At 42.6% G+C, this 12504-nt stretch overlaps 1 long non-coding RNA gene across 1 annotated transcript in view; it reads left to right on the top strand.

Moving 5' to 3' along the window:
- LOC124509387 (uncharacterized) overlaps positions 1 to 11652 on the top strand; it is a 55835-nt gene extending 44183 nt beyond the window's left edge. The window contains exons 2-3 of the long non-coding RNA XR_006961435.1: positions 8691 to 8762; positions 11520 to 11652. This is a non-coding gene — a long non-coding RNA (uncharacterized LOC124509387). The remainder of the gene's footprint in view (positions 1 to 8690; positions 8763 to 11519) is intronic.
- The last annotated feature ends 852 nt before the right edge of the window (positions 11653 to 12504 follow it).

Genomic DNA, 12504 nt, shown 5'->3' with positions numbered 1-12504 from the left:
TGATCTCGCTTGTGGTTACTTGAGTATATACATAGGTAGACATCCATGGAGCAAAACAATGAAGATTTGTACACTTTATGCCCTTTACTATATAAATGTTATACCAAAAATATAAAAGTTAAATACAAGGTAGAGTTGTTCCCCCATGGACTTCATGGAACAATGGACCAGGCCCCTCTTCTTCCCTGTCCTCCTCCTCCTCCTCATTTATGGATCTGTGGACACCAGGATGTATGACAGAGCCGGTTGACTGCTCCACCCAATGAATTATTTGGGGAGCCAAACTGATACAATAGTAGGCATAATTAGTGGAAAACCAGATTCTCATCTGACTGGCACTGCAGTCTGAGGCAGGCTTGGCGCTTCATGCTAAAATGCCTCCAGAGAGTTTCCCTGTCTCCTGTTAACAAAAGGGTGACTCAGGCTGGGGCAGAGATGAAGGAATTATATGAGCATGGATGATTTCCACTCCCTTGGAAACCTGACTTCGGGAGACAGAAACACACACACACACACACACACACACACACACACACGCACGCACATCTGACAGGCACTGATTGCAGAGGGATTTAAATACTCAAAATGAGAGAGACTTAAGAAAAATTAGTAGGGTGTGCCAAACTTGACTTCTAATTTGTACCTAGTAAAATTCCCTCTTTGTGGTATACATTTGTATAACCTAAAAGAAATGCATACAGTTGTGCAACCACCGACTACTATTAAGACACAGAATAGTTCAATCACACCAAAACTTTCCCGTGACATGCTCCTTGGTAATCAACCCCCTCGTCCTACTCACTCCTGGTAACTGCCGATTTGTGCTGCATCCCTATAGTTCCTATAGTTTTACCCTTCCCATAATGTCACGTAAGTGGAATCACACAGTATGTAGTCCATTGGGTCTAACTTCTTTCACTTAGCAGGATGCCTTTGAGAACCTTCCATGTTGTTGCATGTATCAGTCATTCATTCCATTTTCTTGCTGAGTAGAATTCCACAGGATGGATGTAGCACTTTGTTTAAACCATTCACCAGTTGAAGGGCATTTGGGTTATTCCTAGTTTCTGACAACTACGAATAAATCTGATAAGCACATTCATGTATAGGTTTTTGTGTGAACATATGTGTTCATTTCTCGGGCAAAAACCTATAAGTGGGATTGCTAGTAAGTGCAGGTTTAACTTTATAAGACACCAACAAATTGTTTTCCAAAGTGCTTGTATGATTTTGCTTTTCCATTAGCAATGTATGAGTTCCAACTGAGAGGCACCTCAGTTCCGACTGAGGGTGGCTCAGTCAGTTAAGTATCCAACTCCTGATTTCAGTTCAGGTCATGATCTCACAGTTCATGGGATCGAGCCCCACATCTGCACTGTCAGCGCAGAACCTGCTTGAGAGTCTCTCTCTCTCCCTCTCTTTCTGCCCCTACCCTGCTTGCACACATGCTCTCTGGCTTGCTCTATCAAAATAAATAAACAAACATTTTTAAAGAAAGAGTTCCAATTGTTCCACATCCTTGCCAACATTTGGTATTTTTCCTCCTAAAAAGTTTTAGCCATTGTGATAAATGTGAAGAAGTATCACATTGTTTTAACTTGCATTTCCCTAATCAAGGTGAACACTTTGCCATCCACATGTCTTCTTTGGTGATGTACCTGTTCAAGTCTTTTGCCCATTTTTTAAAGGGGATGTTTGCTTTCCCATTGCTGAATTTAGAGGGTTCTTCATACATTCTGGATACAAGTACTTTGTCAGAAACGTGACCTGCAAATATCTTCTCTAGAGATCTCTGGTTTGTCTTTTCATTCTCAAGAGTGTCCTTCTAGGAGCAGAGGTTTTTATTGTGGTAAAGTCTAATTTATTGATTTTTTTATTTTATGGATCATACTTTTCATGTCGTATCTAAGAACTCTTTGGGTCACAAAGATTCCTCCTATGTTTTCCTAGCTTTATAACTTTATTTTTATGTTATATATGTTGCATATATATTATGTTATTATATATACTTATATATATGTTATTTATGTGTGATATATATATACATATATATATGATCCATCTTGAGTTATTTTTTATATAAGTTGTGCAGTTGAGCAGAGGTTCATCTTTTTGCATATGGATGTCCAATTGTTCTAGTACCATTTATAGAAAAGACTATTCTTTCTTGGTTGAATTGCCTTTGCAACTTTGATGAAAATCAATATTTGAGTGGGTTAATTTCTGGGCTCTATTTTGTTCCATCTGTCTATGTTTCTGTCCTTTCACCAATACTACACTGTCTTGATTAATGTGGCTTTATAGTAAATCTTGAAATCACAGTGCGAGTCCACTGAATTTGTTCTTTTTCAAAATTAGTTTGGTTATTCCAATCCATTTGTTTTTCTATGTAAATTTTAGTATCAGCTTATCAATATCTGCCCCCAAAAATCATGCTGGGATTTTTAGTAGGATTGTATTGAGTCTATAGGTGAACTTCATGAGAATTCACATCTAAACAATATTGAGTTTTCCAATCCATGAACATGATATTCCTTATTTATTTAGATCTTCTTTGATTTGTTTCTTAAGTGTGTTGTAGTTTTCAGCATACAGATCCTGCACTTAATTTGTTAGACTTACACCTAAATGTTTCTCTTTTTTGGGTGCTGATGTAAACGGTACTGTTTTTAAATTTTGAATTCCAAATGTTTATTGTTAATATGTACAAATAGAATAAATTATTGTATATCTGTCTTGTATCCTGTGACCTTGCTAAACTTACTTATGAGTTCTAGAACCTATTTTTGTAGATTCTTTGTGATTTTCTACATAGACAATAATGTCTTCTGTAAATAGAAAGTTTATTTCTTCCTTTCCAATCTGGAAGGCTTTTACCTATGTATTTTAAGGTCAATCCTATCCCTGGTTAAAATTTTCCCTTAAAAAGCCAAACCCTAAAGCTCTTAAAATGTTACCCATCTCTCATATTGCACACTGATAACTAAAACAGGACCAACTAAACTACAACAGTCAGGATACGTTAGGTTTTGCTGTAGTAACAAATAATCCTAATATCTTATCAACAAATATCTCTTACAACACAGTTATAAAATCTTGCTCATAGTTTATGCCCATTATTGGTTGACAGAAGGACTCTGCCCTTTGTGGCCTCCCAGAAACCCAGGCAGATAGACCAGGCACTGTCTTAAATGTTGCCTTTGACTGTGCCAGAACAAAGAAGAATTCAGACAATTTTTCACAGCAGATTCATTGGTCGGCCCAGCAGTGACTCACATACATTATGCTCACAATCGTTGTACAGAACAAGTCACATATCACTGCTCCACCAGGAGGGGGCTAAGAAATGCAATTCTACCATATGCTTGGAAGTGGAGGGCCAGAAATATTTGGTGAAGAGCACTGATGACTGTTAAGGCACACACACACACACGCACACACACACAAGGAAGATAAGACATAAAAATCATTCAAATGTGAGGCACCTGGGTGGTTCAGTTGGTTAAGTGTCCAACTCTTGGTTTCAGCTCAGGTCATGATCTCACGGTTCATGGGTTCAAGCCCCAAGTCAGGCTATTTATTGATAGTGTGGGGCCTACTTGGGATTCTCTCTCTCCCTCTCTCTCTCTTCCCCTCTCCCCAGCTTGCACTCTCACATTCTCTCTCTCAAAATAGATAAATAAACCTAAAAAAAATCATTCAAATGCAAGCTAGAAAGTGGTATGTGCCTTTAAAGAGGCATAGGAAAGGTGCAATTGGAGTTAAGAGAAGGTTTCTCTTGTATGAGTTCAGGGGAGGCTCCTGGCAATAGGAGATGTTGTAGATTTGAAACCAATCTTTGAACGATGTTAGAAATTGGAAGTTCAATACATTTATATTTCACAACATAATGTAGTAGTTAAGAGCAGGGGTTGGGGAGCCAGATTGCCTAGGTTCAAGTCAGATCTGCCTAATACTAGCTGTGTGACCTTGGGCAAGCCACTTAACTTCTCTGTGTCTAAGTTTCCTTATCTATAAAGTGAGGCTACTAATAGTACCTGCTTCATCAAGTGTTGAGAGGATTAAATGAGTTAATATTCATAAAACTATAGAAATAATGCCTGGCACATACGTGTTATAAATGGTAAGTGCACACATGCCCCCCCCAACATCCCTGTCTTCAACCAATTTTAAATGCTTGAAATTTAAATTTTTATTTTTTATTTTTTTTTAGAGAGAGTGCGTGCAAATGGGGGAGGAGAAAAGGGGGGAAGAAAGAGAGAGAGAGAGAGAGAGAGAGAGAGAGAGAGAGAGAGAATCTTAAGCAGGCTCCACAGTCAGCACAGAGCCCAATGCGGGGCTCGATCCCATGACCCTGGGATCATGACCTGAGCCAAAATCGAGAGTGGGATGCTAAACCGACTAGAGCCACCCAGGTGCCCCAAGTTCTTGTGATTTTTCAATGCCAAGACTGGATAAGAAAAGAAAAGAAATTGGAAAATTCATTTTCTGCAGTGAAATTTACCCTGATCCCAGCGAGCAAGTGCTGCATACCGACAAAGCCATCCAGCCACCGTGTGTGTGACCTTGAAGCACTGAGCGGGGCTCCTCTTTTCACTTTACAACCAGAAACTCACATCAGATGTCTTAGCTACAGGTCAGCAGTTTTCCTTCCCTGTCAAAAGCCCTACTAGGTGAGCCTTTCTTATATTTTCCCCTCTGACTTTGAAGACTTAAACTCTGTTTAGGAAAGTCTTTTCAGCAAGCTATGTCAAAATAAACCTCCACTCATCACCTGCCTGGGGATGTGCTACGAGGACTAAGCACAACACAGGACAGATAGACATGCCACAAAAAGGGATTTGCTCAGAGACACTCTTCCAGGAAAAGGATAGAACCAGCACTCAAGAGACCACATCTGTTTGAAGATGAGCAAATAAAGAACTATTCCTACTGTAAATGGGAAAATAATCAATCTCTTGAGGAGAGTGAGAATGAAAACGTCCATTGGTTTAGCTTGTTTGAATGAATAAAGCTCTTTCAAGTATTTCCCAACGTTTGGTTCTCACAACCCATCTACAGGGAGGGCAGAGGGGGTGTTTAGTCCTCTCACTCCGCAGATGAGAAAATGGAAGCTCAGAAAGGTGCAGTGACTTGCCAGTGATGTTGCAGCTGGTAAGTAATGGAGAAGAAACTTGAACTCAGAGCTCCTTCTCACAGTCACCTTGAAGTCTGTTTGCAAAACCTGTTTGCAAAAAGGTGGGAGGCATACTGCTAGTGGGGTGCAAATGATGTAATTTTATATACAATAAATTTATGAGCAAAATGTAAAACAGAACAAGCTAGTAATTTGCAGCATCCCTTTTCAAGAAATTTGATTTTCTTCAAACATTAGTCCATTTAAAGAAAATCTTAAGTCATGAGCAATGCAGATGGCATGTGGACGTGGCAAAAATTGTGAAGACGACGTGCAAAGGACAGAAGGCTGGAACGTCTGCTGTAAGAACACTGACTTGGGGGGGCGCCTGGGTGGCGCAGTCGGTTAAGCGTCCGACTTCAGCCAGGTCACGATCTCGCGGTCCGTGAGTTCGAGCCCCGCGTCGGGCTCTGGGCTGATGGCTCAGAGCCTGGAGCTTGTTTCCGATTCTGTGTCTCCCTCTCTCTCTGCCCCTCCCCCGTTCATGCTCTGTCTCTCTCTGTCCCAAAAAAAAAAAAAAAAATAAATAAATAAATAAATAAATAAATAAACGTTGGAAAAAAAGAACACTGACTTGGGCATGGGTGCTCCAGGCCAGGCTCTGTCACTAATGGGCTATGTGACCTTGTACTAGCCATGACCTCCCTGAGCTTTAGTCCTATCCTATGCACAATGAGAGGGTGAGTTGCAGTCATTCCTGGAGCCTCTCCAGCTGGAATCTTCTAAGATAGAAGCTGGTGTTATGTCCAAGACGTGTATAGGGCTGGGTTTCTTTGGCCCTCTTCTTTAGTCAGCTTTCATTTGCCTCAAATAAAGCTGACAGGAGGCTGCAGGATCCAGACCACATTCCTCGGTGTCAGCTGCTCCAGATCTTTTCTCAGGAGCTTTTAAGGAGGGCCCCTTCAGCAGCCTGGATTCTCCTTGGCTATGTGCCCTGGGCCCCATAGCCTGCTTAAGAGGGGAGACCTTGACAAAGGAAGCAGGAAGGAAGTGGTTTCCACAGAGCCATCCTCCAACAGTGAAGGAGCGAAAGGGAAGACTTTTAAGGGTTCCAGCAGGGTGGGGATCTAGGGCAGCTGGAGGAATGGAATTTGTAACAGGCCCAACCTGAATGGCATCAGGGTCAGTGGGAAGGGTTTTTGGAAAGAGCCAGGATTCCCATTGAACGTGCCTTGAAGGTACTTGTGGGTGGGTGGCAGTTCTCCTACCGTTGAACCAGATCAGCACCCAAAGCAAGAAAGTACAGGAGGGTCACCATCAGCTCATGAAATTATGAGGAAACCCATGGCCACCCGACCTGCTTTGTGACCTTGGGCAAGAACTTAATCTCCCTGTGCCTCAGTTTCCCTATCTGTGAAACAGACATAATAACAATAACTATTTCCTAAGGTTACGATGGGGATTGAGTAAAATAATATATGTGAAGCATGGTATGTGGTAAAAATAAATGTTCACATTCATGTTTACTGTTAATAATCTTATACTGGGCCAGAATAGTGTTCTAGCTTGGAATCAGACAAACATGAATAGAAATCCTGGCTTGCCCATGAAGTAGTCCTATGACTTTGGGCTTTCGTTTTCACTGATAAAATGGTGATACTAATAGCACTCACCACAAGAGAAGGTTATTGTAAAGATTCAACTGCAGGATAGCAAAAAGCATTTAGTAGAATGCCTGCACACATCTGAATTGTTCACTAAATTATACTCATGACAGACACAGAGCTGCGCCCCCCTTCCCCCCACCGAGTCCTCCCCTGAGGAAAACCTCATGGCCCCAGCTGTGGGGAACTGCTGTCAGCTGACAGGGCCACTGTCAGCGCCTTCAGGGCCTGTGTGTCCCTAGTAAGTTCTCTGAAGGCAGGAGTCCACTTCTCTGACGTCCCCAAAATATTCAGCACAGCACTGCAAATATGGTAGGTCAGCTCTAAATACTTACTGATGGGCCAATATGATGACTTCCTTCCGAAACAGAATATATCTCGATGGAGTCCACTTGGAAACATCTCAGGTGACAGTGAGGAAACTCTGCATTGCCCAAGCCGAGTCCACAGCAAAGATGAGGCTGCCCTTGCCAGCATCCCTCACCCACTTACCACGGTTCTTTTTCTTTAAGATGGGATACAGAGCCTGGCTTTGGGGGGATCCAATTTAGTTCTTGTCAAAAGCCCTCCACTCTCTCCCCAGGCCTGGCTGGGAGGGAGGCCACTAGCTTCATGCTGACCTCGTTCCCAGTCAGCACTGCCTGTGAAAATGCGGTCTTGGCAGATGTGCCCTTTCGAGAAGATTTTTATCTTACAGAACTTGACAGATTTTCAGCCTCACTCTTTAATTTGAAGTTTCTCATGTTACCCCCTCCCCTCCCGTCGTTCCAGCTCGGGTAATTTTTCTCTAAAGCGACAGTTTCTCAGTTGGTGGTTACATTCCAGAGTGGGTTAATATGAAAGGCAGAATTGCCACATCTTGAATAACTTAATATGGGATTGACCAGAATGTAGCAAGTCCTGGGCTTTTGAGCAGTAGTTTCCAAAAACCAGTCCATGGAGCAGGGCCAAGGTCCCACTCCCACCCAGCTACAAGCCAATGGGCATGTGTTGCAATACAATAAAGGCCACCATACTTTGCAGCTCCCCTCATCAAGAGGTGGAGTCTATTTCCACACCCCTTGAATCTGGGCTAGCATTGTGACTTGCTTGTTTGGCCAGTGGAATGCAACAGAAGTAACAGTGTGTCGATTCCTAGTTTAGACTGCGAGAGGCCTTGACACTTTTGCTCTGAAGCTCTTGGAAAGCCACAACTGCCATGTGAACAAGCCTGGGCTAAGCTTCTAGAGGAGAGAACATGAGGAGACAGGCCCCAGTGCCCCAGCCTTCCCAAGAAAAGCCATAATGAACCAGCCAGTCCCGCTGAGCCATCAGCCGGCAGCAGATACATGAGCAGGCCCAGCTCAAATCAGCCAAGCCTGGCCCAAGCACAAGAATGGCCCAGCTGAGCTTAGACCATATTGGCATCATACAAAATCATGAGTAATTAAATAAGGGATGATTTACGTCACTGAGCTTCAGGGTAGTCTCTTCTATAATAAAATGGATATAGGGGGAAACTAATATAGGGGGAGACAGAAAGTAAAGAAAAAAGCAAATAACAGACCACGATAATACAAATCATGACATGTACAATAAAGGAAACAAACACGGTGAGGCAATGGAGGACTTTGGGTGACAAATGTGGAAAAGATAGTCAAGGGAAGACCTCTCTAAAGAGGTGACCTTTTTGCTGAGACTCAAATGAGGGGAAAGAACCTGCTGAGTGAAGACCTGAAGCACAGGAAATTGCAATTCAAAGCCTCCAAGGTGTGTTTTCAAGAAACGTAAGGAAAACCAGCATGGCTGAAGCCTGGTGAGAGAGGGAGAATGTGGCCAGAGGTAGTCAGAGAAGTGGACCAAGTTCCTCAAGAAACCACTGGAGGGGTTTAAAAAGAAGAGTTACAACATCTGATTTCCCTCTTTTAAAGGTCACCCTGGCTGCAGTGTGGAGGACAGATAGTAAGGTGCCAAGACTGAAAGCAGGAAGCTGCAAAACCCAGGTGAGAGAAGACGCTGGCTTAACCTAGGGAGGTATCGGTAGTGGTCATGACAAGGGGTCATATTCTGGAACTATTTTGGAGGGAAAGCTTCCTGACGGCACATAAACTGGCTTAAAACCAAAGTTTGTTATTTGATCCATATGTCTAATAAAGTTTAGGTCATATTGCTTTGCTTTTCATATGCTTATTCCAAAATTTTTATTGAGGAGTTTTTAATAAGTGTATAATTTACTCATATTTTATACCAGCTTTTATTGCTAATTATTAATAGGTACAGAAGGTTTTCCTCATACTTAAAAAGGTGGATAAAACATAAATCCAACATCTGGTCATACACAGAATAGAGTATTTGGTTCCTAACTCGTATACTCCTAATTTTGTGAAAAGGATTAAAATTTTTCTATTCAGAAATCATTTTGAACATTTTTAATCAGAATCCCCTCTTGTAGTCCCCCAGGATGTCAACATTTGCTTATAAACCATTTACTGAAAATATTTTTCTTATAAGTTAATTTGGAAACATTTGTTTGCTTAACAATTACTGAGAAATAGTGCAGTTTGGTGATTAAAATCATGTACTCTGGAGCCAGTATGCCAGGTTCAAATTCCAACTCTGCCATTTATTACTTGTGTGATCTTTGGCTTGTTTTTTAAAAATGAGGTGGTAATAGTACTTCCCATACGGTGATGTTTTGATGATTAAATTACTTAATACGTGGCAAGTGCTTAGAAGAGACCCTGGTACGTAGTAGGTGCTCGGCGTTAATATTTAACATTAAATGCCTTTAGGAGTCTAGTCACTGGACTACATATCTTTGTTAGTGTGACTATTTGAAAGGTGCAGAATAACATTTCACTTAAAAGTTAACAAAAACATCTTTCAGATTTTCACTAATGCTGCATTTCCTTCCTAATTTTCTATCTCCATCAGTTCTGACTATATGTTGTCCTCTAATGGCTGGTCCTCATGCTCACTATACCCTTGGCCAGCACCAGCCTTATCAACTGTGGATTATGTATGTAAGAAAAAATACGTCAACAGCACACTACATGGTAACTACACCAGACACTGTTGTGGGAAAGTTGCCTGCTGCTCCAAAAGAAGTGATGGTCAAGCTGTTCATGAGTTTGCAGTTAGAGGGGGATGGGGGTTGAGGTCATCTTATAGGCTAATTCAGTCAAATGCCTAGTGCCTGGGCTGGGAAGGCTCAAATAGCTGGGGGCTGAACAGCTGGGGCTCTTAGGCATCTCTGTCTCTGCATGGTCTCTCTCTGTGGCATCTGTAACATGGCAGCCACAGGGTAACAAGACTTCTTACACAGTGGCTCAGGATTCCAACAGTGCCCGTGAGGGGAGGGGTGGGGAGGGGGGGTAAGAGAGAGAGAGAGAGAGAGAGAGAGAGAGAGAGCAAGAGCCAGGCAGAAGCTGTACTTCCTCTTATGACCTAGCCTTGGAAGTCACACATTAGTCAGAACTAATATTGTAGTCTGTGAGTCGAGGCTGTCAAAAAGGGATGAATGCCCACTGATGTCCAAGGGGGAAGCAAAATAGACTCCACCTCTTGACGGGGGGTGGGCGTGGGGTGGCAAGGTTCTGGAAGAGCATGTGGGACTGGAATTATTATAGTCATTTTTGGAAATATGCTCTGCCACAGATGGAAAGAGCATCAGTGAAAGCATGACTTGTGCTGGCCAAAGAGATGATACCCACAAGGAACAAAAAGCCATAGGTCCACCTGAGATGGCTAAATGTGTAGCTTTACCTGAATGGCCCTACCTGTATCAGGTTAAGAGAGAGAGCAACGATGGGGATAAGGGGAAGGGGAAGAAGGAAACTCATGTTTCTTGAGCACCAATGATACCCTGAATCTTTTACACATGGGCAACTGTCAATCAACAACCATTCAGCTCATGATTCTGTGGGATGGCAATCTGAATTGCATTCACCTGGCCAGTTCGTTTTTTTGACTTGTTTTTGTTTTTGTTTTTTTTGCTCTATGCTTGCTTGTGCATCATCATCAGCCAGCTGCTAGGTCAGCTGGAGGTTGGTCGACAATCAGCTGAAGCACCTTTGCTCTTCCCATCATGGTCCCTCATCCTCTAGCAGACTAGCCCAGGCTTGTCCACACACTGGAAAGTCCTACAGCAGCCAGCCCCATTACGCAGGCACTTTTGAAGTCTCTTCCATGTCACAATTGCTGTTGTCCCATTGATCCAATCAAGTCACATGGCCAGACAAGATCCACAAACACTGCAAGAGTGTAGACACAGGGAAGGGGGACATTTGTGGCCATTTTTACACCTTACCACAGCATGAGATGTAAAATTTTGTTCACCAACTTCTCCACAACAATTTCTCACAGAAAAGAGTCATAGTGACAGAAGTCTCTATTGGAGATTCCTTATGCTTCACCCTAGGCAAGCAAGGAAGGACCAGGAGCAAACAGTCTTTAGGACTTCTAGTCACACTAGAACAGTCCCATGTGGTCCGTGAGCCAGGACCACATCCAGCCTGGAAGGAAGGCAGCACACTTTGAGACAAGGAAGAATTGAATGGGAGAAGAGCAAGGAGAAAGCCCCTTCCAGAAGATGTCAGTCTAGCACCGCTGCTCCCATTCATCATTTACCACCTATCCCTGAAGAGAGTTCTCATTAAACCTCAATATATTCGTATTGTCATCAGCAAAAAAAAGTAAAAGCAACTAAGTTCTGCTTTTTGTTCTATATTTGTCTTCTTTTTACTTTTTTGTGTTGACAGTCTAGAGCGGGGGACTGGAAGAACTGGGCCAGGAAAGCTACCTACCACATAATGGACAAGGTTACATAGTCAGACAAAGCCCCCAAGGTAAGTGTGTTATTGTGTAACATAAGGCCATGAGTGCATTTTAGAATATTAAATTATTTTTAAAAATTGTCCTTGGGTCTTTGGCCTTCTTTATTTCTTCCACTTAGATGCCTCACTTATTTACCCAGAACATAAACTATGGCCTTCCTCTGTGGCTACAACTCTTTGGCAGGGGTGGAGGGGCCTTAGTGTTTAACTAAACCACAAATAATTTGTCTCCAAAGAATAATCCCATCCCTACCTTCCATGCTCCTACCCTACCCCCACCCTACCCACACAGCTTGGTGGTTAACCCCTTAATGAAGTTCCAAAATGTCTGTTCCTCCTTCATTCAGGAGGACCAGGCCTGTAGAACTAAGACCAGACCCTGACAGTAGACACATTCATGGCCAAGCTCTCAGGCAACTTCTCCTGAGTCTTCAGAGTCATATGAGCTATAGGTAGGACACTACTTGATCCCAGGGTGCTCTTACTTGTTTCCCAATTCACAGGCCTGGTGGCACAGGAATAATGCCTCCCCCAAAGGTGTTATATTCATTTTATAGGGCTGTGAAGAAAAATTTGTTCCAGCTTCTGATGGTTTTCCAGCAATCTTTGGTGTTCCTTGACTTATAGATGCATCACCCCGATCTCTGCCTTCATGTTCGCATGGAACTCTCCATGTGTGTGCATGTCGCTGTGTCCAAATATCCCCTTTTGATAAGGACATAGTCATATCAGATTACTGCCCACCAGAATGACCTCATCTTAATTTGATCATCCGTGAAGACTCTATTTCCAAATAAGGTCAAATTCACAGGCACTGGGGGTTAAGACTTCAAAACCTTTTGGGGAGTTACAATTCAACCCATAACAGATGTCTACACAGTAATCCCTGGAACCTGTCAATATCTTGCCT

This window comes from Lynx rufus, unplaced genomic scaffold (assembly GCF_022079265.1).
Source record: "Lynx rufus isolate CCGP_SWC_20201006 ecotype Redwood Valley unplaced genomic scaffold, mLynRuf1.p SCAF_14, whole genome shotgun sequence".
Taxonomy (NCBI): domain Eukaryota; kingdom Metazoa; phylum Chordata; class Mammalia; order Carnivora; family Felidae; genus Lynx; species Lynx rufus.
This window is presented reverse-complemented; position numbering and strand designations above follow the sequence as displayed.